Here is a 26,383-nt window from a genome sequence, read left to right as displayed (position 1 = left end):
TTCTGCCAGTTTTATAACTGTTTCCAAAATGTTAAGAAATTGGGAGGTAAAATATAAGAGAGAAAACTGTTCCTACATGGAAGCTTGTTTTTATTTTATACCCTATTGCTGTGGAAGAGAGACTATTTTGTAATGAATTCAAGCAGAGTCAGAGGTTTGATAGGGATCTTGTAATGGAGTAGAAGTGGATTAAAATAAGAAAAGTCATATTTAATGATGAAAAAACTCAGGCATGAAGGTAAAGATGAGAGAGAGAGAGTAAAAGTAGGCCATAGGGAAAACTATGTAAATGAAAATTATATGCTAAATTTACATCTTAGGATATTATTTGATTCCTGCTGAATAAAACATTTAACTTTAAAAATACTGAAATTATAATATATAATTATATATCTGTTATTTTATCATTTTTGAATGAGGAAGAGTACTGACACTTGAACATTATAGCCCAGAGAAGTTCTCTGTGAATTGATACTTGTGAGCAATAATATAATCATAGACTCAGAGAATCATAGAATACTGGGGGAAGGAAGAGACCTTAAATCAACCAATTCTAACCCCCTGCCACGGGCAGTGTTGCCACCTACTAGATCAGACTGCCCAGGACCCCATCCAGCTTGCCTTTGAACATTCCCAGGGATGAAAGCTCCACAACTCTGAGCAACCTGTTCCAGTTCCTCACCAACCTTATATTTTTTGCTAATATCTAATCTGAATCTATCTTCTTTCAGTTTAAAACCATTATCTCTTGGCCTATCAGTACACTCCCTGAAAAAGTGTCCCTCTCCAACTTTTTTGTATGTCCCTGTTAGATACTGGAAGATCGCTAGAAGGTCTCTGCAGAGTCTTCTCTAGGCTGAACAACCCCAACCCACTCCACCTTTCTTCACAGGAGAGGTATTCCAGCCCTCTGATCATCTTCCTGTCTGGACCTCTCTGTCCTCTGAATATGCTCCAGCATCTCCATGTCTTTCTTGTTGGAGACCCCAGTCCTGGACACAGTTCTCTGGATGGGGCTTCACAAAGGCAGAGCAATCACCTCTCCCTGCTGGCCACCTCTCATTTGATGCAGCCCAGGTTATGGTGGTTTTTCTTTAGGCTGCAAGTGCATGCTTCTGGCTCATGTCCAACTTTTCATTCACCAACACACCCAAATCCTTCCCTGCAGGAATGCTCTAAAGTCCCTCACCTCATGCTGCATGACAGGGCATATGTTAGTGAAATTACCACAGAATTGGCCAAGTTTCCTAAATTTTTATGCTTATGTCTCTTTAACATGCCCAATAGTACTAACTGTAAGTATGTATTAACCAGGCATGTACAGTTAGCAAGTATACGCTTTTTACACACAACAATACTGTGCATGGGTGTAGATTACAGCAGAGTGCCCATTGGCTTATATATTTGCAGTATATAGTTTGCTACTTTAATATGTTTTATTGAGAAATAGTATTTTGCTTCTGAGGGATTATTAGGGCATAACGCTTCCCTGCTCTTTTTCAGCTCATTGAATGCAAAGAAGTAACAAAGGGTTTCCATCCAGTTTCAGTGAAATATTATTTTCCTGGGTAGTTATGTGGGGAAGTTAAATTTTATCGTTATTACATACAGTACAGAGTTTCCACAAGGGGTAAATGATTATTAATATCAGATCTTCCACATTTAATGAGCACCTGCTATGCAGAGTGGGTCAGTGTTTTTGATGAAACATTACAAAACACTTACTATAATTAGCGTAATTAGGTCTTTTAAATAGCTGCCCTATCTGTAGAAAATCAGATTCTCAAACTTACTTTGCAGGTGGTTATAATACCCACTGATTTAGATGAGTTTCTGGCTGTTCAGGCAACATTTATTAAATCCTTGGTCCTTCTGGAGACGTGCTTAGCAGTAGCAGTTACAATGACAGAAATGTTCATACTTTGTCAGGCCAGTTGCCCATTTATACTTTTGTACTGTCTTTGACAATGGCTCATGCAAAAAAAAAAAACAAAAAAAAAACATAGGGAGATGCAAAAGGCTGCCTCGAGAGAACTACAAAGATTTGTCCTTGACTGAATGTTTTTCTCTAATATTCCTCAGCTGGATGCAATTGAAACACATATCTCAGTTTTAAGATAGGTGGTTCTTGTCAAGTTTAGATCTCTACTTCTTTTCTTTTTTTTTTTCTTCATGTGAAAAGTCTGTGTTCAAACATGAATTAATTAGAACAACATGCTTCTCCTTATGTGTTTTCAGGCTTTGGTATTTCAGACAAAGCCATGACCTATTCTCTGCTTCTTTCCCACCTTGTCTTCAGGTTATCTCCTTTATTTATGATATCACTTCTGCACAGAGCACTACAGAAAGATCATCATTTATATGGAACTCTGCATTTCTATATAGCAAAAATAATTAACAACATTGCTTTTAAGTTATCTAACAAAATTAGATGACTAATATAGTGATATTTATTAATTTGTTTCTGTCAGTTATTTTCATCAATTTGGTCCCTTTCATGCAAAAGCTTTGATTTTGTCAAAGTTGTTTTTTTTTAAACCCCATCAACATGTACAAAAAATTTCTCTGGTTCTCAGAGGAAACTTCTCAGTGTTACACAAATCTGAAATGATTCATTTTACTTCTGAAATATTAAAATATTCTTTGAAATGTTCAATTAAAACATTTCTAATAGGATTTTTTTAACTTTTACTTCTGCAGAAAATGGCCATGTTTCCTTTGAAATACTCTTCAGTAATGAGTCCTGAGAAATGGCCTTCTATCTATGCTGTGGAGTTGCAATGAAAGTTTTAATATAATATTTTTTAATAACATAACATTCTTGGAATGTAACTGTGCCAATATAAAAATCACAAAATCTCAAAATAGTTTGTTTCCTGAACTCTGGTTAATTCTTTTATAAAGAAGATTAAATTACTTTAAATTTCAATTTAAAATTACTATAAATTTCCCTAAAGAAAAAAAAAAAAGTTGAATAAATTATCTGAGAGTTATTTTAACAGCATTTACTGCAACCACATTGTCTTTCATGACCTGCAGCTTTTCCACCTACTATAGCAAATATTTATTAAAAGGCTAAAATTTTTGTAAATACGTAACTGTAAAATAAATAAATACATAAATAAATGTGAAATAAATAAATAACTCAGAACAGGCAGTAAATGTTTTTAAATTTATTTATATTTATTTAGCATTAAAAGTTTTCAACCCTTCTTTTTTCTCATTTCTGCTTGAACTGGAAAAAATAGAAACTGTTTCGCACAGAGTAAAATATGTACGTTGCTCCAAAAGCAATGCCTCTTATTTATTCCTGTTTAAACTACAACAGATATAGAGAGGATAAGAAGGGCCTCTGATAGAGGAAATTCTCTGCTACAAAACAGTATCTTTCAACATAGTCACCACCATTACCTATGCACTTTCACCAGTGGTGAAAGCCATACTTGTAAAAATCTGCATGGTTATCTGTCTTGTCTTTCACATTGCTGTCACCACTGCTGAAACGCACGACTCGCTGCCTCACTGTACTCACATCCACTATTTGGTCTCCAAAAACGTTCAGCAAGCATCGAGAAATGTCAATAGGTGCAATTTTTTTCAGTACAGAGGAATTCAATACATCTTTTCTCATACGTATTTCTATGTCTGACTGTCCCTCTGTTGTCATCTCTCATATGGCAACAAAAGAGAATATTGGTGATTGGTAGTAAAGTCCAACCTCTATTGCCTTACAACCATTATCCACCTTTGACAACTTGGAGCAACACAGTAAAATAGGAGACATTACTTTCAGAGCAGCCCTCATGCTTAAAGCTGTATGATTGCTAGGGGCAAGTTGATTATTAACTTTGTAATTCAATTGGACTAACTTCCCCACAAATATTATGCAGTGTTATTTTCAGATTTGGGAGATATATCCAGCACGGGAAAATATTGATACAGAATGAATACATGGAAGGTTTTCAACAGAAACATCAAAAATTTGTTTGTAAATATGAGGGAAATTCTGCTTGTAGAGAACTCACTCAGCTTCAAAAACATAAGAACCTGAAGGGAGGAAATTAAAAAAAAATAATAATAATAATTTTAAAATATATTCATAGAACATAGAGTTCATTCTTTAGTCTTTTCTGCTCATAGTGTGATTAAAGAAGAGCTAAATCTGAAATAAAAATGTTTGCAATTTTAGTATATTACAGTTCAGTGTAATATATATAGACATTTTGCATATGCCAACATTATCGCCGTGATGTTGTCAAAAAGCTCTTTAGACAGGATGCCAGCTCAGACCAAATCATTACATTTACAATTACAGGAAACCAGTTCCACTTCAAAATTAAAAAAGAAAAGAAGTTGGATTAAACATTTACAATTGTTTGTAAGGACCATCTTTTATGTCTCTTAGGATCAAAGTACAGCAGATGAAGAAAACCTATTCCATCACCCTTTCCCAAATCCCTGTCAACAGTTCTTAATTATCATCTGCAAAATGCTAGTCAAAATATTTCATATATTGCAGGTATGTGAGCTGGGAAAAAAAAACAAATAAAAGAGTGCTTTGATCAAAGACTTTTCTTGAAGAGAAGATGCAGTTTATCTGGAGATTAATAATCCTTCAATATGTTAGACCTGCTACATTAAAGATGTCAAAATGTTTTCAATTTCAGAAGCCACGACTACAGAGAGCAAGCTCTTATTGTCATAACCATATATGACCTAGTTTCAAACAGCTTTCTTTCTTTCCTCTTTTTTCTTCTCTTTCCTCTTTTTTCCCCTTTTCCTCTTCTCTCCTTCTTTTCTCTCTTCTCCTTTTTCTTTCCCTCTTCCTATCCCTTCTCTTCTCTCTTCTCTTTCTTTCCCTTTCCCCTTTCTCCTTCTCTTTTTCCATTCTCCATCACTTTCCCTTTCTCTCTCCCTTCCCCTCTCTCTTTCTTTCTCCCTTTTCCCTTTCTACTGTCCTTTGCCTTCCTTCTCTGACTGGCATGTGTTGGCCAACACAAGTGACCTCAGGTCTGGACTGGTCTTTTACCTAAAGCTAGTATTAACAGAGGAATTTCTGTCACAGCTACAGAAACAGGACAAAAAATATTATGTTATATACATATTGTGCACAGCTGTATTCTGTTACAAGTTATATGATCAATGGGAGACAAGTACATTTTCTTTCTCAGTTCCTTCCTGGCTGATTCCAGCATGGAAGTTTCCCTAGCAATACTTACAGCCACGTACATCAAAATGAGAAAGATTTGGGATTTGACATTCCTCTGAGCCAATCACCTTCACATGCAAAATCCCAAAGCAGAAGATAAAGTTGTTCCAAACCTCAAGGATCTAAAATATATATATATATTTCTATTTTAAATGAGTGATTCTGGAATAGATTATATTTCAGGGGTTGGAAACAGCAGTAGAGATTGCTTTTATATACTATTTTCAAACTACACCTGCTCACCATGAGGCAAGATGTCAGGAAATAATGAAGCAACATTATACATATTGAAGTTGCAAGATGGGAAATCAGAATCAGATCAAAGGTCTCTTAGAAACAAACGAATTTCTGACATTGAAGACTGAATAGTCTGTCTTTGAAATCCTTTCTACAGTCATTGGAGCATGCTTAATGTTTTTGTTTTTTTTTCTTCATCATCTTTTATTAAACATCTCATATGACAGAATTAGGTATTACAGTCAAACACTTAAGTCTATCCACATACAGCTGTATATTTTCCACGAAGCAAAAAAAAAATAATAATAAAATAATAATAATAATAAAAAATTACCCTAGTAATATACATGGATGTTATTATTTGATGTATTTATTGACCTCAGTATGTGCATCAACAAGTAATCTTTTAAAGTTGTCTGGACAAAATGTTCAAAGATAAGGATTCCAAATATTAGTCTCTGGAAACTGATGCTGTAGTGGTATATTTCAGTTGTATGTCCCCTAATTCACAACACTTCCAAGTGTACCCCTCTGCATTTCTTGGCATTAGTTCCTTATGCATACTGCAAATATTGTATTCCAAACTGGTACCTGAAATTGCAAAAGAATTTTTTCCAAGGAAAATAGTTAACATTATTCAGGATATTCTCATGTTATACCACTGCAGCACACATGATAATGTGCTATCATCAGTGAAAGCAAGGAGCTGAATGTCTGAAACGATACCCTCTAATTGACATCACAGCTACCATTATCCTGCCAGGCTGATGCTTGCAGTCCTAGTAATCAACTATATATAACTGAGTAGGTACTAGAGGTGAGGAAAACAGCCCACTGCTGTGAACTAATTCACTGAACCCAGTGGAGATCTGCTGATGTACTTCAGGTGAGGGCTCAGACCCTCAGCAAATGAGCTTCACTTTGAACTGAGTTGAGTGAGCGCTCCTTTTATTTTTGACTTGTAATCTCTTTGGGTACTGTTAAATAATGACCTGCACTGGAAGTATCCCTCAATTCAGTTACTTTTCTTCTGAAATATATTAAGATCATTGAGGAGACCTTGAAAGTGGTCCCTCTTCAGCTTGTATTAAACTGCTGAAACTCTACTCATGTTTAATGTAAGAAGCAAAATATTTCCCATGAATCACTTGTCAATTACCTTTTTCAGTGTTCTCGAGTCATTTTTTTCAACAGAAACTTTAATGTTTATTGTAAAGCAAATTGTTTCACAAATCCACACTCTGTTGAAAGTCTTTGGAAAACAAGATATAATGCTGATTATGGAAAAAGAAAATATAGCAATGAGCTTACTTCCTTACTGAAAAGTCAGATCTGTGAGTCAAAGTGAATTTAAATAATTGGTTTTGGATTTAAAAAGCTTTACAAGAGAGAAGAGATACCATTGTTTCCTTTGACATAATAAAACAATTCTGAGAATAAGCAATCTTATTTGAAATGATTGTGTAGGTGCCATGCTTAGCTAATCACAAAATGTCATTTTCCAAAATATTAATGCATTTCTATTCAAATATAAAACAAAGTAACATACTTTGTAAACAAGATCACCATTCTTAAAGTCTAGAGAAATAATATTCACTGGCTGCACCATGTTTCTTCTCTTCTGGTAATAAAAGCTGTCATTTTTTCTTCTATAAAGGGCTTGAAATCTGAGGAATGGCATAATGAACAAACAATTTTAAAAACCCACACAAACAACCCCCAGAAACAAACAAAACTATTGCAAAGAAAGAACAAGGGCTTAGTAACAGATTATAGAAATGTAAATGCAACAATAGAACTGAACTTCCAGGGTATGGCACATATCCTAAGAAATTATTCTATCATTCAAGTCTTATCAAAGTCAATGGGAAAGGAGGATTTGTAGTGCTCTTTATGGAAGACAATAGCCTGGAACTTTATACTGTGCTGACATTTGACCAATTAAAGTGAGCAAAATGCAAAGATTCTTAATCTGTTGAATATATCTAATCAAACGGAAGGGCTATTCTTAACTGCACTAAGTTTGTTCTAAAGGAGAGTGATAGGGTTATTGTCAGTTCACAAGAAAAAAAAGAAATTCCCTCCCCCTTAGGCACACACATGCAATATTTTTTTTAAATTTATTTTGGATTTCAAGCAATTATGCTATTTTCTTCTTTTGTAAAGTTTGCTTCATTAATGTAAAGTAAAAATTTTCACCAGCATTTAAAGATTAGTGAATGTTAAATACTGGAGCATAGAAGCTAAAATCTCTCAGGCCTCATTTAGTTTACTTTCTGGAAAGGTTATTTATATGACAATGTTGATCATTCCGTAATTCATGCATGAACTTGTCAAAAAATCTATTTCCACTTCTCAGTAATACCGTGAAGTTTTTGACGTACATATTGGTGATAGACTGAACCTATAAACTATTTAGAAAATTTTAAAAGGTTGAAAAATAAGAAAACACTCCACACCAGCACACTGTTTAGTGTAAGCTTATAAACCAAGAGCTGCCAAAACTCACATTAATTTTGCTACATTCATTTCATATCCACTTTACCCTGTTTGCATTTTTGAAAAATAAATTTAACTGCCAAAGGACAGTATATTTCACTACTTTTAGTTTCTAAGATGTGAAATCAGAACAACTATATTTTCTTAGAAATGATAGACACACAATATTTTCTGATAAAATACAAGAAGTAATTATCACAGAATCACAGAATTACGGAGTTAACAACAATAGAGATGGGCCAAAATTCATATTTCTTGTGGTTGGGAAGCATTAATGACAGACTTCAGCATACAGTGTGCTCACCCAGGAAAAAACAATAGGGTATTTAAAGTTACCCTAAAGAACAATCTTTTTTAGTAACATATAATTTTGTCAACAGTACCTTTCATAATACTCGAAAAGCACATTTCACTCAGCCTTCTTGTTCTTAAAGTATTTTCCCATAACTGAAAGAAAATGGGAAAATAACTCAGTGATAATGGAATAAGGACAGATTATCTATCAATGACACTTTAACAATCATGCATAAAATTCTATACAAACTCTGTGACACAGCTTTAATTGTTGGTGTTTTGGGACTAATATTGTCCTTTATTATATAATAATAATAATAATAATTATATATATATATATATGCCTGCACAATTACCTAAAGTACATCCAGTCTGTTCTCAAGTGTAACAGTTTCATCTATTAACACTTCAGTGTTCATAATAATCACAGTGATGGAAACATAAAACTAATGAATCTGGAAGTGTTCAGTGTAACTCATTTGATCTATCAGCTTTCTAATTCAAACATTTATTTATTTTTTTCTCTGAAGACCAGATTTGCTATGCAGGTCCTTTATTTTTGGATCATTATGCAATTTATTTTATTTACAGGTGGCATTTTATTTCAATTTTAATTATGAAAAGAAGGGTAATCCTAACCTACATCTAACTACATCTACTAATGCAAAGTTCTTCCAGTGTGTTAGTAAGCATTGAAAAAGGTGAGAGAATAAACAATAGATATAGAAATAAAATGCCCTAGTTCCCTTGAAAAACAGGGCTCTGATACTGGGATTGAAAGATAATGACTTTTTGTTGCTTTATACTCTTTCCTTTAGGCTGATTTTAGGGTCCACCCTGTGTCTCCTCTTCTGCAAGTGGGAATTGTGTTTTTTCTGGTTAGAAACGAAATAAAGGACTCCACTCAATCTACCTCCAGCATGCAAATTCCTTGGAAAAACATTATTCTTTCAAACTTTTACTTGAATATTAAATCAAATTCTTTTATTATGGCTCTGCCTAAATTGTTGAATAAATTCAGTTTAATGCTGTCAGCAAGTCTCAGAGTCACTCCTGAATTATTCAGTGACCTCATGGGTATTCTTTTCATCTAGCAAAGTTAGAGTTAGCCCAACTAAAACCAAATTCTTCATTGATAGTCGCTAGCAATTGAGAAGTCTAATGGATCTTACTCTGATTTTCTTCTTAATAAGAATTGAGTGAACAGTAAAAAAGCAATCATTGAAAGTGAACAATTCTGAGACATTGACAGGATCAATACGCATCACCACCATGTCAGCAAACATAGCGTCTACAAACTGTCATTTTCATTTATTTTTCATACACTTTTTAATATACAGAACAGAAAAATGTGGAGGACTTAGTAGAAATTAAAGATGCCTCAAAATCACGTTTTTTACCTTTTTTTTTCTAAACACTGGAAGAATTCCTTGGGATTTTGTGCAGAGCTTTTCTTTCTTCTAGCTAGTAAAAATAGCCAAATTCTAGGTAAGTCTCTCTCTGTTTTAACCACTATTTCTGTTTATTACCCAGATAATTTTCATGTACTTATTGTTTATGTTTGTTCTCTTGCTTCTCTTTCACAGACATTTGTATTCCCTGATAGAGATACACCAATAGAACGCAGCCATGCTTTTATTCATTTTCAACCCTTCCATTCACTTTGGCAAGAAATTCACACTAGCAGTATGTGTGCCTAGCCACTTATACTAGAGACTAACAAGTGGATCTCTTTATATCTCTTGAAGGGGAGATTCAAACTTGAAACTGTCTTATCATCCTTCTAAATGTGAACTAAGAAAAATTAGGATGGCCATGCATGTATAGTTAGCACTGGTGCTACTCTACACTATTTTTAATATAGAGATAGATATTCTAAAGGCTGCATTCACTTAAATTCTCAAAATATATCTTCCAGCATATCTCCTAAGTTTTGCAGTTGGGCAAATATGTAACTGCAAAATCAGGTACATATTTCTAGGTACTTGGAAAGACGCTATCGAAGTTGAAGCAAGAAAGATGCTCTCTCCAACTTTCACATCCCACTGATCAAAAGACTCAAATGAAAAAGATTGCATTAAAAAAAAGATTGCATAATTTTCCTATTTCCTGTAACAGAAAAATACTCCTAACCTTACTCATCTATGGATTCCCATGACAGTAAAACTAAATGACTTTTCCTTGTGGAGCAATATAATATACCATGCAAACTAGAAAAATGCATGAGCACAGCTAAATCCATGCAAATTTTACATCAAAATAAGTCCTTGTAAAAACATTGTTATGCTAATTGCTTGACTCAGTATGATACCATGTCAAAATGTAATCATCCAAATTCATCACTAAATCCAAATGTGTCACCAGCTGCATATATCAGCAATTGAGTTACATGAGCCATTCATTTGGCCCAGTATGTAATTTATCTCATATTTATGTGATCTATACAAAACTCATTTTTTCCTAGGTCAGATCAGTGACACAATGTTGATTAATACTTTTGTCACTTGAGATATCGATTATTGTAATTCACTACTTATCAGCTCCCTCACTGCATGTTGCACAGACTTAGGCTTATGAAAAATGCAGTTGCATGTATCCCAGTCAAATTATAAAAGTTTAATAACATTACTCTGTTTTTAATGAAACTTCACTGCCTCACTGCTCATCCATGGAACAGGTACAGTGCTCACAACTGTCATCCTAATGTATAACCTAAACATTTCCTGGTTTACCATAGTAAGCGACCTCTGTCTTCTGTTGCATATTAGTTTCTCACGTGATAACTTATGCAGAGATTACTGATAGCAATCATGCAATAAACAAAAATACTGGTTGTTTCTTTCCTAGTGCTTTATGCAACTGATCTGCTTTTCTTTCATATTGACTTTTTTTGTCATCAACTCTAGCTATTTATTCTGATACATTATTTTTCTAGGAAAAAGGAGAATTATAAAGAAAATGGATCATAGTCTTTGCTACTTCTTTATTAACTTTAAGTGATCTCACTCAGCTTCTTAAAGTTATTGTGTCAGAAAGAAATTTCCTCCTGTTTAGTGATATACTTGCCTCTGAGAACAATACGGAAACTCTTACATTTCCCCTAAAGGCTGAAAACTAATCCATCCAACATAGTTTAAAGCAATTTAGGAAATGAGTCCATTTATACACCAAAAGTTTTCCAGTACTAGATTTCACATAAAAACTCACATTGTCTTTGAAGAAATGAGCACCATATTTTGGATATTTTGTCTACTAAATGTAGACAAAAAAAATGTAGATAGGTAGGCAGATAGTGAACAAATGAATTACAATCTGTTTTACAATAGCTACACTATAATTTGTATAATTAAAGTTATCTTTCAATACAGATAGAACATGTTTACTTTCACAAAAGGAGACAACTGAAAAGACAGATCCATAATGAAAAATTGCTCTTCTATGGAGGCTACACTCTGTATGTCTATGTTATACGACATTTTACAGAATTTCCGGAAACTGTAAACATGGAAATTCAGAATGAGGCAAACGATGAGCATATGTTACTGTTCTCTATAGATCACACAGGGTGTTACAGAATAAAGATTCCCAGGCATAAGTAATTTTGTAGTCAAAACTTGGTGAGATACTGACTGAATGTTTTAGTTTTATGCCTTTAGCATACTTTTGATTTAACTGAGCATTAATGATTATGACATTTCCTGATGATTAACAATCAAAAGAAAGAAGATGATGGCCTTAGGTTCAGCCGCTGTTAATCCCTAAATTATGTCTGTACCAAATCTGTTTTCATTATTGTGAGATGAATCCTCTTTTCTTCCTGTAATTTAGTGCGCATTGACACCTGTGAAGATTAAAACTTTCTTTTTTATCCAAAGACATAGTGGTATGGCTCAAGACCAGAAGCAGGTTGCAATATATGTGTGAAAAGTAGCCCTGGAGATGTTCTGCATTTAGTATGGGACCTGTTTCAGAGCATGGGCTGGATTGCCCTTTATAGGACAGACTCCAGTTGCCTTACTTTCAACTGTGTAAAATAAAGTATTGCTGTCTATTTAACACTAGTGCTTCCACCAAGCACAGAAAATCAGCAAGTACCACATTAGAAGCAGAATTGCACTTGAAGGTAAAAAGACATATGAGATTATGCTTTCAGCTGAAAGGACCTGTGAGTGGATTTTACTTGAACAGTCACCTCTTAGGGTTTGTTTTGTTTCTTTCTTGTTCTTCTTTGTTGTTGTTGTTTCTTTTTCTAACCTGCTTCTGTTTTTATGAATACAATTTATTTCTGATTAATTTATGGCAATAAGAGCAAAATTAGGCACTAGATCAAAATCCAAGCTGAATTTGTAGTCTGATTTCTTAATGCAAATCACCAATGGAGGAAAAGAAATAAATCAAAGGAACAAAACACTCTTCTTTCCATAGAGAGAACATATATATGTGTATATTTATCTAATACCCAGTGAATTTATCCTTCTTTTCCTTGACTTTCTATGTAGTCTTGTCTAGATTTTAAAAACATGTCTGAATTTATTAGATTACATTTACAAGTGAAATATTGGAGAGTTCCTACTGTCACTACTACAAATCTTTATTTGCACCATTGATAAAACTGCTTTGGTCTATGTACATCAGGATTTAAAAAGAAAAAGCAATACAGACGAATATTTCAGATAGAGCAGTGGGCAAATAGTGTTCTTTACTCAGTCATCATCATATATTTGAGGCTACTCTTCAATAGCCAGAGTACTGAGACTAGAAAATGTATACCATTATACTGTGGAATAGTACATAGACAGCAATATCAGAAAAATCAAAATGCATTTCAAACAACTGCATAGGCAGGATAATACAGTTTATCTTCCCTATCAACCAGAAAGAATGAATATCCCCTAGTAATTGTTTCCACATTTTACTAAGAGATCGCAGAAAAGCTACATTTAACCTGGTAAGGAAAACTGAAAAGAGTACAGAGCAGAGTAGATATTGTCTCCTGGCATTCAGACACAGTGACTATCAAGATGGGCTTTAGATAAAACATAGGTGTAAGTCAACATTCTTGGCAAATTCTATGGGCAGTAGAGTTAGAATGAAAAGGATAAGTAAGAAATCAAATACGTTATGCAACTTTCAGAGTCGCTGATGTTGGAAGGCACCTCTACACGTTATCTAGTCCAACACCTGTGCTCATACAGTCTCCCCTACAACTCATTAACACAGGACTGTGTCCAGAAGGCTTTTGAATATCTCCAGGGAAACAGACTCCACAACCTCTCTTGGCAGCCTATTCCAGTGCTCATCCATTCACACAGTGTTTGAATGTGTTTGCATGGAAACTCCTATGTCCCACTTTGAGCTATTGCCCCTTGACATCATTGAAAAGGCTTACTGTTAGAGATTTATAAGCACTGATAAGAATCCCTCAGTCTTCTCTTCTCCAGGCTGAACAGACCTGGCTCCCTCAGCCTTTCTGCATGTTGCAGGCCCCTAATCATCTTTATAGAATCATAGAATATCCAAAGTTGGGAAAAACCTCCAAGATCATATAGTCTGTCTGTCCACTTATCACCAGTATTTCCCACTAGACCATGTCCCCAAGTAGAACATCTAAACATTTCTTGAACACCTCAAGGGACAGGGATACCACCACCTTCCTGGGCAGCCTGTTCCAGCGCCTAACCACTTTTTCGAATAATGTGCAATCTGAATCTCCCCTGGTGCAACTTGAGGCCATTCCCTCTAGTGAAATTGCTAGTTACATGGGAAAAGAGGTCAACCCCCACCTTGCCACAACTTCCATTCAGGCAGTTATAGAGAATGATAAGGTCTTCCCAGAATTTCCTCTTCTCCAGACTGAACAATCCCAGTTTCCTCAACCACTCCTCATAAGACTTGTGCTCCAGACCCCTCACCAGCTTTGTTGCCCTCCTCTGGACATGCTGCACGGCCTCAATGTCTTTCTTGCATTGAGGGGCCCCAAACTGCACACAGTACTCAAGGTGTAGCCCCACCAGCACTGAGTACAGAAGGATGATCACTTCCTTGCTCCTGCTGGCTACGCTATTTCTGATATAAGCCAAGATGCTTTTGGCTGCCTTAGCCACACTACTGGCCAGTTGTTCATGAGCACTGACACTCCCAAGTCAGTTTCTTCTCAGTTTTCCATCCACTCTGACCCAAGCCTGTAGTACTGCCTGGGGTTGTTGTGGCCAACGTGCAGGACCTGGCACTTGGTCTTGTTGAACTTCATCCAACTGGTCTCAGCCAGTCCATAACCCTCTGTAAGGCCTTCTATCACCCACACTTCCTCCCAGCTTGGTGTCTTGCCCTTTTCCTGCACAGTCTGTACTTACTCCAAACTACTTTCAGAACATTCAACCTTGTGGATAGAAAGGATCTGCTAAAGTGCCCATATCAATAAATTGATGTGGTCAGGAAGCTCCTAGCAGAGAACTAACATTAAAATAACAGAGCAGCACTCATTATTGCAGCACCTGCTTACTGAAAAAGCTTTTTTCCAACAATATAAAACTATACATTACCATTTTGAAATATTTCAAAACATCCCTTAAAATTGAGACTTTCAAAGTACAGTTCAGAGGAAGTGTTCAATAAAATTGTTTCATCTTTAGAATTACAAAATGTTGTAGACTGAATAAATGTTCTTTTAGTAATTCCATATCCTAGGAAATACTAAAATTTTTATTTTGGGGAAAGAAAATAAATGAAAATGGAAAGTCCTGTCCAGCATTAAGATTCTTTTTAGGATGAATAATCATGAAATGTGTTCCTTGCAGTAATCTTCATGGTCAATCATTAAAAATATGTAAAAATAAATATGTTCTGATAAGATTAATTAATACACTCATTCACCTAAAAGAGTGAATTAGGTTCTAGATAACCCTAACCCCATTCTTTTAGTATTTTGATTGAGGGAAAAAATTTAGTAAATGAACCACGATAAAGGCTAAAGTATGTACAAAAAAATAAAATCTCTGCATACTTCACTTGGTATTTTTGTTCTAATCTTCCATGCCGTGAAAACAACACTCTTAAAAAACAGGTAGATATATATTGCATGTTCAGTAAACTCAAATATAGTCTGAACAATTGAACATACTTTGTTTCTCTAGAAAAGTATTACTATTATAAGTGATGACCTGAATCACTGGAAACCTTAGAAATAGAAGTCATGACTATAACTTGTCTGTGTTCAGGTAACTCAGTTAGATATAAATTCAGAATTACAAAGTAGTATATATTCCTTGCTTTAATATTTTAAGTGTAAAAATAGTTTCTAAAAAATCTGTCTACACTCTAGTTCATAACCAGCATTAATTAATGCTTAAGTGGTTCCAGATACATTCTTAAAAATACTCATCATATTTTTACATATTTTCTCTAAAATTTTAATGCACTGATAAGCAAATTTCTCCTAACTGAAAAATCTAGCACTAAAATAGACATGGAGATAAGGTTCAGGATTTAATTTAAAGGTGAAATGCCAAAAAGGGAACTCCATGTTTAAGGTTTTTCTTCTCTATGCCAGAAACACTACTGTTAGAACATTTAATAAGAATTAAATAAAATTTAACTTAAAAATAAAATAGCTTTCTGTGCCAGCATATAAATACCTTAAGTGTATTACGGAATACTATTTACTGGTTGAACGGATGATTCAGGAATTTGCGTTGCTCAAAATCAGATTTATCGAAATGTTAAGAAGGAATACAGATAATTGTTTGTAATTGGTCATGGCAGTCTCACGATCTAACACAAACAGAAACGTGATCATATAACATATACCAGTATTCTACAAAGAATCATAGAATGGCTTGAGTTGGAAGGGACCTCAAGAATCATCAGGTTCCAACCCCATTGCCACAGGCAGGGCCACCAACATCCAGATGTGGTACCAGGTTGCCCAAGGCCCCATCCAAACTGGTCTTGAACACCTCCAAGGATGGAGCATCCAAAGCTTCTCTGGGCACCCTGTTTCAGCACCTCACCACTTTCTCTGTAAAGAACTTCCCCTGATGTAAAAACTAAACTTTTCCTCCTTGACTTGAAAACCATTCCCCCTTGTCCTATCATTATCTACTCTTATAAAAAGTTGATTCCCCTTCTTTTTATAATCACCTTTTAAATACTAAAAGGCTGTACTGAGGTCTCCTCACAGTCTTCTCCAGGCTGAACAAGACTGGTTCCCTCAGTCTGTCTTCATAAGGGAGGTGCTCAAGCACTTTGATTAGCTTCATGGCCCTCCTCTGGACCCTCTCCATATTCAAAGATTACTTCACACAGATATATTGCCATATCACAACCAACCATAAATATCAATTAGATTCATTTTTATTGCTCTGTTTGAGGGAAAGATAACTTGTGATAGAAATCCATTAACCAAACTGTCACAGATTTACATCCCCTGATCTCCTTACTGCAGGCATCCAGGCACCCCAGTGCTACACCCAGATAATTAGCTCTGTGATTTAACCTTGGTCTACAAGACTTTTCAAGTCACTGCACTGCTTTGAAAGACATCTCCATAGGAGCCAAGAAAAGCAAGCATCTTAGAGTAGCAAAGGAAATCCTTTTGGATCTGAAATCTTTTTTGAAATCTTTCTGGATCTGAAGAACTGTAGGCAAAGAAAATGATGCAAGGGACCTAGTCATAGAGGTGCATAAAGGATACAGCCAAATTGAGACGTCTGATGTATTAAAGATGTGATGCTCTATGAGACTGCTAAAAAATAGTATCTCTAACTTGCAGAAGAAAGTAGCTGTAGAAAGAGTAACATGACATCAATTTAGGCACTGCCATTTCTGAAGCAGAATTTGAAGGTGAGAGGTTTCGAGATGGAGGAAAAGCACAATTTAGAACAGAAATTATTGAGGTAAGGGCAGTACAGTACAGATATACTTGAATTAAATAGGAGAGAATAGCATTGAGTGGCAAACACACACACACACACACAAAAAGCCAGATCTGTTACACAGCACAATGAATAGCAACTAGACTAATACATCATATATCACAGCTGGCTCACTTAGATCCTCGAGTAGCTAATCACAGAAAATGGGTCATAATTTGGGAATGACTCATTGTGACAATTTTTGGCATAGCTATGTCAAGCTCTTTATATTTACAAGCTCACACATTAACAGAAAGCTTCTACCAGCAGCAGATTTGACTTGTGCTGCCATGAACTCCAGGGCTGTATGACTGCTTTTGTGTAACAGAGACCATCTCACAGCCCTTCACTGAAACACAAATCTTCACTGTGCGGTTCTAACCCTTCTTTGTGTGGGCCTACAATAGGTAAAATGGGGCACATTATGACTTTAGGATTCCAGTGGTTATTACATTTGGCACCCTTGTTTTTATGTTTATAGTGGAAATGTTCAGGTTCTGGCAGTTTCAGGTTACAGTCTCACTCTGTAATAGTGAGGAGACAGAGAAAGCATGAGGCTGCTGGCTCATAAAATATGTGACATCAAAAGCATGGTTTGTGAGCAGGAGTGAGAATCTCTTTAGTGTTTGAGGATACCAGATGGGAGAAGCCTTGTATCAAGACAGGAATAGGTAAACAACTCATGTAATGACACATCCCTTGCCTTCCTTAGCTGACTGTTCTTTTCCCTGTAATTTATTCGCAAGCTAAAATTTGTGAAGAAATGACCTCCTTTAGTTCTAGCATGGACTACCCTTTCAAGCAGATAGGTTTGTCTAAAAACAAGCTTGCTAAGCCTTCTTTAACAAAATCGTAACAATCTCCAAAGCCAGACTTCATTCCGTTTCCTGTCTGGTTGTCTTGTAGTACTGCTGTTCTGCCTACTCTCCTTCATATGATCCAACTCATCACTCACATTTTGACTGTAAGGGAAGGAAAAAAACAGACTGCAATTTTGAATGATTTTTGACACTTCTTTTATATCTCAGATCCTCACTTCTGTCTGCAATATGGGTAATGGGTTTATTTACTTTCCAACAAAAGAAAAATGTGGGATCATGTGGAGAGTTGTTTATCAAATTAGGTAAGCAGTCTGATGTGGGTCCTATGAAGTCATCAGTAGTTTTTCACTAATATATTTTCTCTCTAAAGAACAGTTGAGAGTTTTGATTGTCATTAGTTAAATGTAACTACAACATCTGGGCCAAAGTAATGGCTTCCCTTACCCCAAAGTATAGTGAATCTCCTGAAGTTATTAATGACGTTACATTACACCAAAGCTCAAATGATGTAGGGAAAATGAGATTCATGCCCTTAATGTTAAAGGTGACCTCTGCTATGCATGCACTCTATGAAAATCTACAGCCCTCGGGCAATTTGATTTTCTGCCTGAAAATTACTGAAGAGACTTCAGTATCTGTGAGGCAGTCTCCTTTATTTTCCTCTGTAAAGGATTAGTATGAAGGGCCAAGGGAAGATATTAAAGATCAAAACTGAACTAAGAATCTGGTATTAATAGTCATTTAGCTGTAAAAACAAGGCACAGTTCAGAGGTGCAGGGGCAGCTTGTGCAAGTTTGGTGGTTTCTGATGGCACAGAATCTGCTGACTGCATTTTCCATCTCATTAACCTGAGGTTCCCTAAGGGGAGAAAGACTCTGCAGTGCTGGGGAAGTGTCAGGCACAGCTAGATCTGTCATTTGTTTGCCTTGTGAGAAAGTAAGAACATTACTTCAGTATGACTGCTGCATTTCTCCTACACTGCCTGTGGAGTATCCCCAGCAGCTATTGCAATCCCTCTACTGGTCACGTGGTTGGACACAGGAAGAAGGACCTTCCCTTTCTCAGGTGTACTTGGAGAAGATGCAGAGCTTGAAAAGTGGGAAAATAAGCCAGAAACAACATCACTGTGGTCCAGGCAACAAAATAGAAAAATTAAAGGTGAAACATAGCCTTTCCCTCTCTCATGCTACATCGACTTGTACAGAAGTGGTAATAAAGGACCACAAGGCTTTCTATGTGGCTGAACATTGAGAGACATACATAGGAACATTCGCAACAGAGCTAACATACAACACCATATCAGAGGTACCCATATGCAGTTGCTAAAATTTCCTTCAGCACAGGATATGACAAACAGACCTGGCTAGAGGTCAGCCACTGCCCAGGCATTCCTCCGGGCCAACTGCAGGTGGCAGTACAGAGTGCATGGAAGGCGGCTCACTGGTGGCTGCCAAATCATGGAAGCTCCCTGGGGTGCACCTACAAGGAAGCCAGGCAGGACAGCCACAGCTGTCACTGTGCAATGGAACTACTTAGCACCTCAGAGTAGGTCATAGGATCTTAACTGTAGGCACTCAGATTTTAAATACTTATACTAGTAAGGATCATTTATCATATTTTCTATATTATGCAAACGGTTTATTTTTTTTCCCCCAAAACTAGTTGTCAAAAAGTATCAGGAAAAAAAAAAAAAGTGTCTATGGTCTCATTATGCTGTAATTCAAATGATTTATTCAAACCAGATCTGCCAAACGTGGCTCAGTGACTCAGAAGCTAGCACATAACTCCCCAAAATCTCTCTTACTCACTCTTATTCCTGTTTTGAGTTCATGATGAAGGACAAATCTCACAAGCTCTGTTCAAATTTGTACCACTGAGACTGAGTTCAAACTGCATTCTGAATAAGTAAAATGTATCAGAAAATAATTAAAGTGTTTTTGGTGCCACAGAGCCAAGTCTTGAAGGGCTCAAAGAGGAAAGAAAACCAAACTGAGAATGTGCTGAATTGCAAAATTGTTCTTGCTTCCGATGAGGAAAAAGATACAGAGAGAACTCAGAGAGCAGAAACAACTGAACTCCAAGCAACCATGAGAAGCTTCGGATAGAACACATGGAAGTGATGAGGTGTAGCAGCTGCTCACAAAGAAGGCACAGACAGTTTCCAAAACATGACCTGGCTGACCAGAGAAGTTCAACACTGGAAAAATACATCACACGAGTAAAACATGAGATCAAAATAGAGAGGTGCATGATGAGGTTGGACTGAGAAAAAAAGAAGGTGCAGAAGTTCAGGAGACAAAAACTGCAACACTGATGAGTTGGACAGAAGGCTTGACATGTACAGCCTAAGGGGAAAATGAAAAAAAATGGAATTAGGTGAAAGAGGATAAGAGTTTTGATAAATTATCTAAACTTTAGCAGCTGAAATAGAAAGTGCATTTTATATCTTGCTCATCTTTCTGCTGAATAACTGGAGAAATTTAGCAACAGCCAGTGGGTGGGAACGGAAAAGGGGAGTCTGATTTAACATTCTTCTATCAAACTTGAGAGACTGGGAGCATGGTAGAGTTATCTCACAGTGATGAAGAATAGGGAAAGGGGAGAGACAGAAAGCAAATTAAGAAATACGATATTTGTATAATGTTCTTTTTCTGTACATATAGGAATAATTAATAAAACCAGGAATAAAGGCATATTTTATCTTCCCATTTCCTGTACCTGTCAAGCACTGACTGCAACACAGTCCAGTAACGGCAGAGCACTATCTATTCTCAATGAGCAAGGATGAGGATAATTCATTTTTGTGTCATGTATCACTCACAGCTGTCTGCTGATTGCAAAAGTCAAATTACTCCATCCTACATTCTCACTAAGCCAAATTTGTTTGGAAAGCGTGGGACCGAAAGTGGGAGTGTTAATAGCAGATAATTTGCTTCCTGAATATATTCAGGTCAAAATGGAATTTTAACAGCCTTGCCTGGTATCTTGCACTATTGTAGGTATAGGATCAATTCTCTTGTACTGCTTATTCAAAGTATAACATGCAATAGTTTAATTTTGTTATACTTTAGAACTCTATAACATCTTGTATTTTTCTCTGTTCTTTCTTCTCTTTCAGTTAACTCGGTATATTCTTAAGAAAACATCCAAATGGGTCATGTTCCTGAGCAAAATTCAGATGAAAACCAAATTTATTAAAATGCAAATAAAGGGGAATTTAAAGGATTAACCATTTGTGCCAGTTTGCCAATGCTCCCTGCTGTACTCTCAGACACTCTGGAGATTATCCAAAAGTAAATCCTTTGCAGTCTTTTGCTTTATTCAGAATTTGATTAGGTATATAATGTGAAATAAAAGTCAAAATAAAATAATATCTCATTCTTTAGTTTTGAAGAAAATTCAGTGATGATCAAATCTCTCTTTTCTTTTTCAGTTCTGACTACTGTTATGTCAGTCAAAAATGTAAGTGCTTTTTCACACATACAGTTGTGTGGCAGTAGAATTGGAATGTGTAGGACAATTAAAAAAAAAAAAAAAGATAGTGCAATCACTTTTAAAACCCTAGCCTTTTCAAAAATATATATATTTTTTCAACTCAAACAGTAAAGTCACATTTTTGAGGAATCACTGAATTTGAATCATTTAAGATCATCTAGTCCAACTGTTCACCTACCATCAACATTGCCCACTAAACCACGTCCCTAAATACCATATCTAACATTTCCTTAAATATCTCCAGGAATGGTGACCCCATCATCTCCCTGGACAGCCTGTTCCAATGCCTCGCTATTCTTTATGAGAAGGAATTCTTCCTAATATCCAATCCAACCCCCTGGCTCAGCTTGAGACTATTCCCTCTAGTCAGATCACTGTTACCTAGGAGAAGAGGCTGACCTCCATCTTGCCACAGTCTCTTTTTCAGGCAATTGTAGAGAGCAATAAGGTCTACCCTATACCTCCTCTTCTCCAGATTGAACTATCCCAGTTCCCTCAGCCACTACCCTAAGACTTCTGTTCCAAATCCTTCAACAGTTTTGTTGCCCTTATCATTTTTCTACAGACAAGCTCTGTTTGTCATCATAGGTTCTGTAGATTAACATAGCAAGTGTAGAAAGTTATCATTTCTTCTCTCCTTATAAACTGCAGTTGTACAGCATATTTTCCTTGAGTTCTGCATGTCTTCTTGCATGAAAGACTATTGTAATTGCTACTTTGTTGCTGCCCACTTAAAGGAGGCTGGAACAGGAACTGATCCACATTTCACACATTTCTTCCCAAGGAACCATTACTTGTCATGGAAATGGCTTTCCTGGAAATAGCTGAACATCTGCCTATTTCGCTTTCATTGAGTATGAGGCTTTTGCTTTACCTAATAAACTGTCTCTATATCAACTCATGTGTTCTTACATTTTCATATTTCCAACTCTCTCCTTACCCTGCTGTGGAAGGAGTGTGTAAACAGCTGCATTCCAGGCAGGAACCTCAACAGTTATTTTAATAGCTCTTCAGTCCTTCAGCAGATGAGAGCTGGTGCTCTCTTTTTAGGGACTGTCTCCTATTTCCATTAATTCTGATGCTGTCAAAACATCCTGCCAGAGTGCAAGAAAAAAATCAGAAAGATTTCCATAGAGTAGTTCATAGACCTCAATACCCTCTTGTATCAAACAGTCACCATTTCTTAGGAGTTTCATTGGCTGTGACACTGCCAATTATACCAAAACACAGCTGTACAGAAGATATTTTGTTTTTCCAGTACTATTAAGCTGACTTTATTTACAAGAATTTGAAAAACAGGGTGAAAGATGAAGGCTGTATGAAGAGTACGTTAAAATCCTATTTGGTGAACAACTACAACAGTATATTTAGACATTCTGTTTTGTAAACTTCTCCGTCTTCCTAAACATGTATTCAGAAGTACTCTATAAGGATGACTTACTTTGCTGACAGCATAAGCAGTACTTTATTTTTTCATAGCATACTTTGAATGAGATTTGATTCAAAATATGTATAAAAGTGACCAGAAAACAGAATATCTGAAGAAAAGAATCAATTATATCAATTATCAACCTGCAATAATGCCCTTTTGCTTCTTCTGAAACTCATATTTTCTGAACTTACTGTTGTTCAGTGACTCAAAAATTTTAATTGATAGTGCTATATTGCCAAACAAGTGTAAATTATCAGGAAAAAATTGAAAGTATATTTGAAAGATACAAACTTTCTTCTAAATAGGAAGTTGATCATAAAAATAAGAAGGTAACTTATATTAAATTACTCCATCATTATAAGAAAGTATAAGATAAGAATTTAAGTGAATTCTATCCTGTCGAGAAAAAAATAAGTGTTCAGCAGAAAAATTTTCTCTTGAGAGTTTTAGGACAGGAAGGTTGAAAAAAAATGTATTGGAATAGAAAAGTTTAATAAGATGCCAAGTGTAATAATTGAAATTCCATTTTCCACTGGATACACAAGAGTACAAAATAGTCAGTTACTGTTGATCATGCAATTACATTTACAGATTCCATTTCATTACAAACTGTATTTGGAATTCTAAAACCATTTAAAAAATACAAACAAATGATGCATTCCATTCCTGCTCAAATGAAAGACTACATTTGACAGTTTAATCCTCTAAAATGATATCTGACCTGTTTTTTTGTTTGTTTGTTTGTTTCTTTTGTTTTGAGGTTGTTGGGGTTTTCTTTTGTTTTTTTTTTTTGTTTGTTTGTTTGTTTTTTACATTGAGCAAGCATATGCTCGTACATGAGTTAATCCTGCAAAGCTTTAGTTTAATAGTCTTACCCATCTTTTTTTTTTTCCTTCAAGATATCCTAGTCCCATTTAATCAAGACAACAGAATGTATGAATTCATTTCTGGGTTATAACTCATTAAAGGAACGAGATGAGAACAGAAGTATCCCTTGCAGAGTACAGTTTGCACTCTGGCTCAAGCTCTTCAATTACACTCAACTTCCTAGTATGTTCCTGAGAAAAGGGGTGTTATCTCTGGTAGCCAGTGCACAAGTCATAATAGATCCAAATCAGAAATTATACTTGTAGTCTTACTGGCAACCAGAAGCACTAGTTTATTGCATTGTCAAATTGCAGATTCACTTGACAGAGTAGTTTAAAAGGTAGATTCAAAACAACCAAAAGGAAATTTTTAATCTAGAATGGAAGCTTGAGGAGTTTGCACACCAATTAGATCCATAAATGTACTTGTATCATGGAAAGAAAACTGTAGCCCTAAGAAGTCTTGGATTCTAATTCCTCCTAATTAGATTGTTCTTCATCAACAGTAAACTATTTAATACAGGTAATTTATTACTAGAACTTCACTCTCCTTTCCTTGAAATAATATTTAAATAAAGGTGACATGGATGAATTAGTATGTTAAGCAGAGGTACTTAGGATACCTAAATGTAACACAAGTGCAATAGGAAAATCCACTTCTGAACTGTTTACCTTTTTTGGTCATCAGTCTTGGATTACTTTGTTTTTCCACCCCATAGAGTTTACATTTTTCATTTTTCCTCCAATGTGTTTGATTTTGTATCACACATAATACATAATTTCATTCGTGAATGCTCACTTTTTCAGTCTAGAAAGTGTGATTTACAAAAAAGTACAACAATGTATTTTCTTCTCATGTAATGGAGGCTAAAATGTGTCGTAACAAGAAAATGGAAAGTTAAATGTAAAAAAGAACTTTTATTATATTCTACAATTCTCAGTGTTTTAATGCACCAATAAGATCAGAAGATCCAGTTTAATATTTGCTTTCTACATATTAATGTAAAGAATTAGTAGGATGGTAACATTCCCTACAAAGGACATCAAGGATTATTTAAATTATAAGATGACTTTGTTATGAAAGGTACATTTATAGACTTAGGAGTGTCCTGAAAAAGAAACAAATAAAAGGGGAGATACGAGACTGTTCTTTAAATCAAGTTATATAAAGAGGGTGAATAGCATGAGAGAGAATAGCAAAGAGTGAATCCGATCAGATATTCACTGTCTCCTCCAGTTCAGTACTAGAAGGCCTATCAAATGAAATGAGAAAGTAACTCCCAAACCAAAAATAAACAAACAGATATAAATAAATGACAATTACTTCTTATGATAAGTACCTAAGCACTGGAAGATGCAGATTCCTAGTTTCTAACAGGTGAACCAAAGTTCACTGGACAAAGATGTTAAAGAAAAATTCATAATTAATATATACAAATATACCACTGACATACCAAGGAATTCCACAAAACTCCCCCACTTCCATAACTTACAGAAATTCAAAGCGGAATCTATGGGAGAGAGCACTCAATCAAAGCTCAGAGCATTTCAGCTCCTCAGGTCTTTATATCCTTTCCAGGAAATCTTAGCCAAAAACTGCCCTTTCAGATGGTACAAAAATATGATGCTACTGAGCTTATTTTTCATGTAGTTTTATATTTAAGCTATATTACACTGTCCATTATCAGCTAAAGTAGTGTAATACAGTAATTATATAATAATTATATAATAATATAGTAATTATTATCAATTGATATAATTAAGTAATTAGCTACAATTGATCAGAAGAATTAATGTGTTTCCTACTTTCTTTGACCTGACAAGTAAAGGAAATAAAGAGAAGAAAAATTGTATGCTCATCTTAGGAGAAATAATTGATTTCTATTTCACAAAAACAATGCTTATAATAATTTGTGAAGTGACTAAGGGGATGCTTATGCCATAGAAGGAGACATTAAAATTCCCTAGTAAGATTAAAAATGAACATATGTGACAGGCATTAACATGTTACGAATGTGTGTGTGAACTTAAGAAAATTAAAAGAATGTGCTCATGCACTTATAATGTGATAAGATAGTATGTCTTAGTAATTTAAAAGTGAAAATTAAATCATAACTTTTAAACTTCAAACTAAAAGAAACTAAAGGAAATACTATTCTTAGTTGTAAATAATTTTATGTAAGGTATCCTTCTGAAAGCTAGATTAGCTGTAAGGTCTTTTTTAAAAAGCTGAAAAATTATAACATCTTCACTGAAAAAATATTTCATGTTTTCAACCCCAAAGCTCTTCAGTTAATAGTTTTTCTTTGCCAGTCTCCAGCCCCGCAGGTTTCTTACACAGGCCTGGGGTATGCAAAGTATCTTGGCTTCACAGAACACCTCAATGAATGGGGAGCTCTGATTTAGTTTCCTAAGAAGAGATATGAATTACCTTAATAACTGCTTTAGAACATGCTACCACTTCAAAGTACAAGTTACTCTTCTTTCCCTCCCACACCAGATGACATAATATAAAGGAAAACTGAAAAGTACTATTGCTGAAAGCACCATTTTATATCTCTGATTTTTTTCATTAATTTACTTTTAGACCTGGGGGACAGCTGCCTAGATCACAGCTT

General features: G+C 35.4%; 1 long non-coding RNA gene across 1 annotated transcript in view; it reads right to left on the bottom strand.

Annotated features, from left to right (window-relative positions):
* Positions 1 to 6,727: 6,727 nt before the first annotated feature.
* Positions 6,728 to 26,383, bottom strand: part of LOC149918243 (uncharacterized) — a 35,037-nt gene continuing 15,381 nt past the window's right edge. The window contains exons 3-4 of the long non-coding RNA XR_016466468.1: positions 8,329 to 8,392; positions 6,728 to 7,113 (exon numbers count right to left, since the gene is read on the bottom strand). This is a non-coding gene — a long non-coding RNA (uncharacterized LOC149918243). The remainder of the gene's footprint in view (positions 7,114 to 8,328; positions 8,393 to 26,383) is intronic.

Source organism: Phasianus colchicus, chromosome 4, assembly GCF_987193195.1.
Source record: "Phasianus colchicus chromosome 4, bPhaCol1.hap1.1, whole genome shotgun sequence".
Taxonomy (NCBI): domain Eukaryota; kingdom Metazoa; phylum Chordata; class Aves; order Galliformes; family Phasianidae; genus Phasianus; species Phasianus colchicus.
Note: the sequence above shows the minus strand (reverse complement) of the source record. Positions and strands in the feature narration are given on the sequence as shown.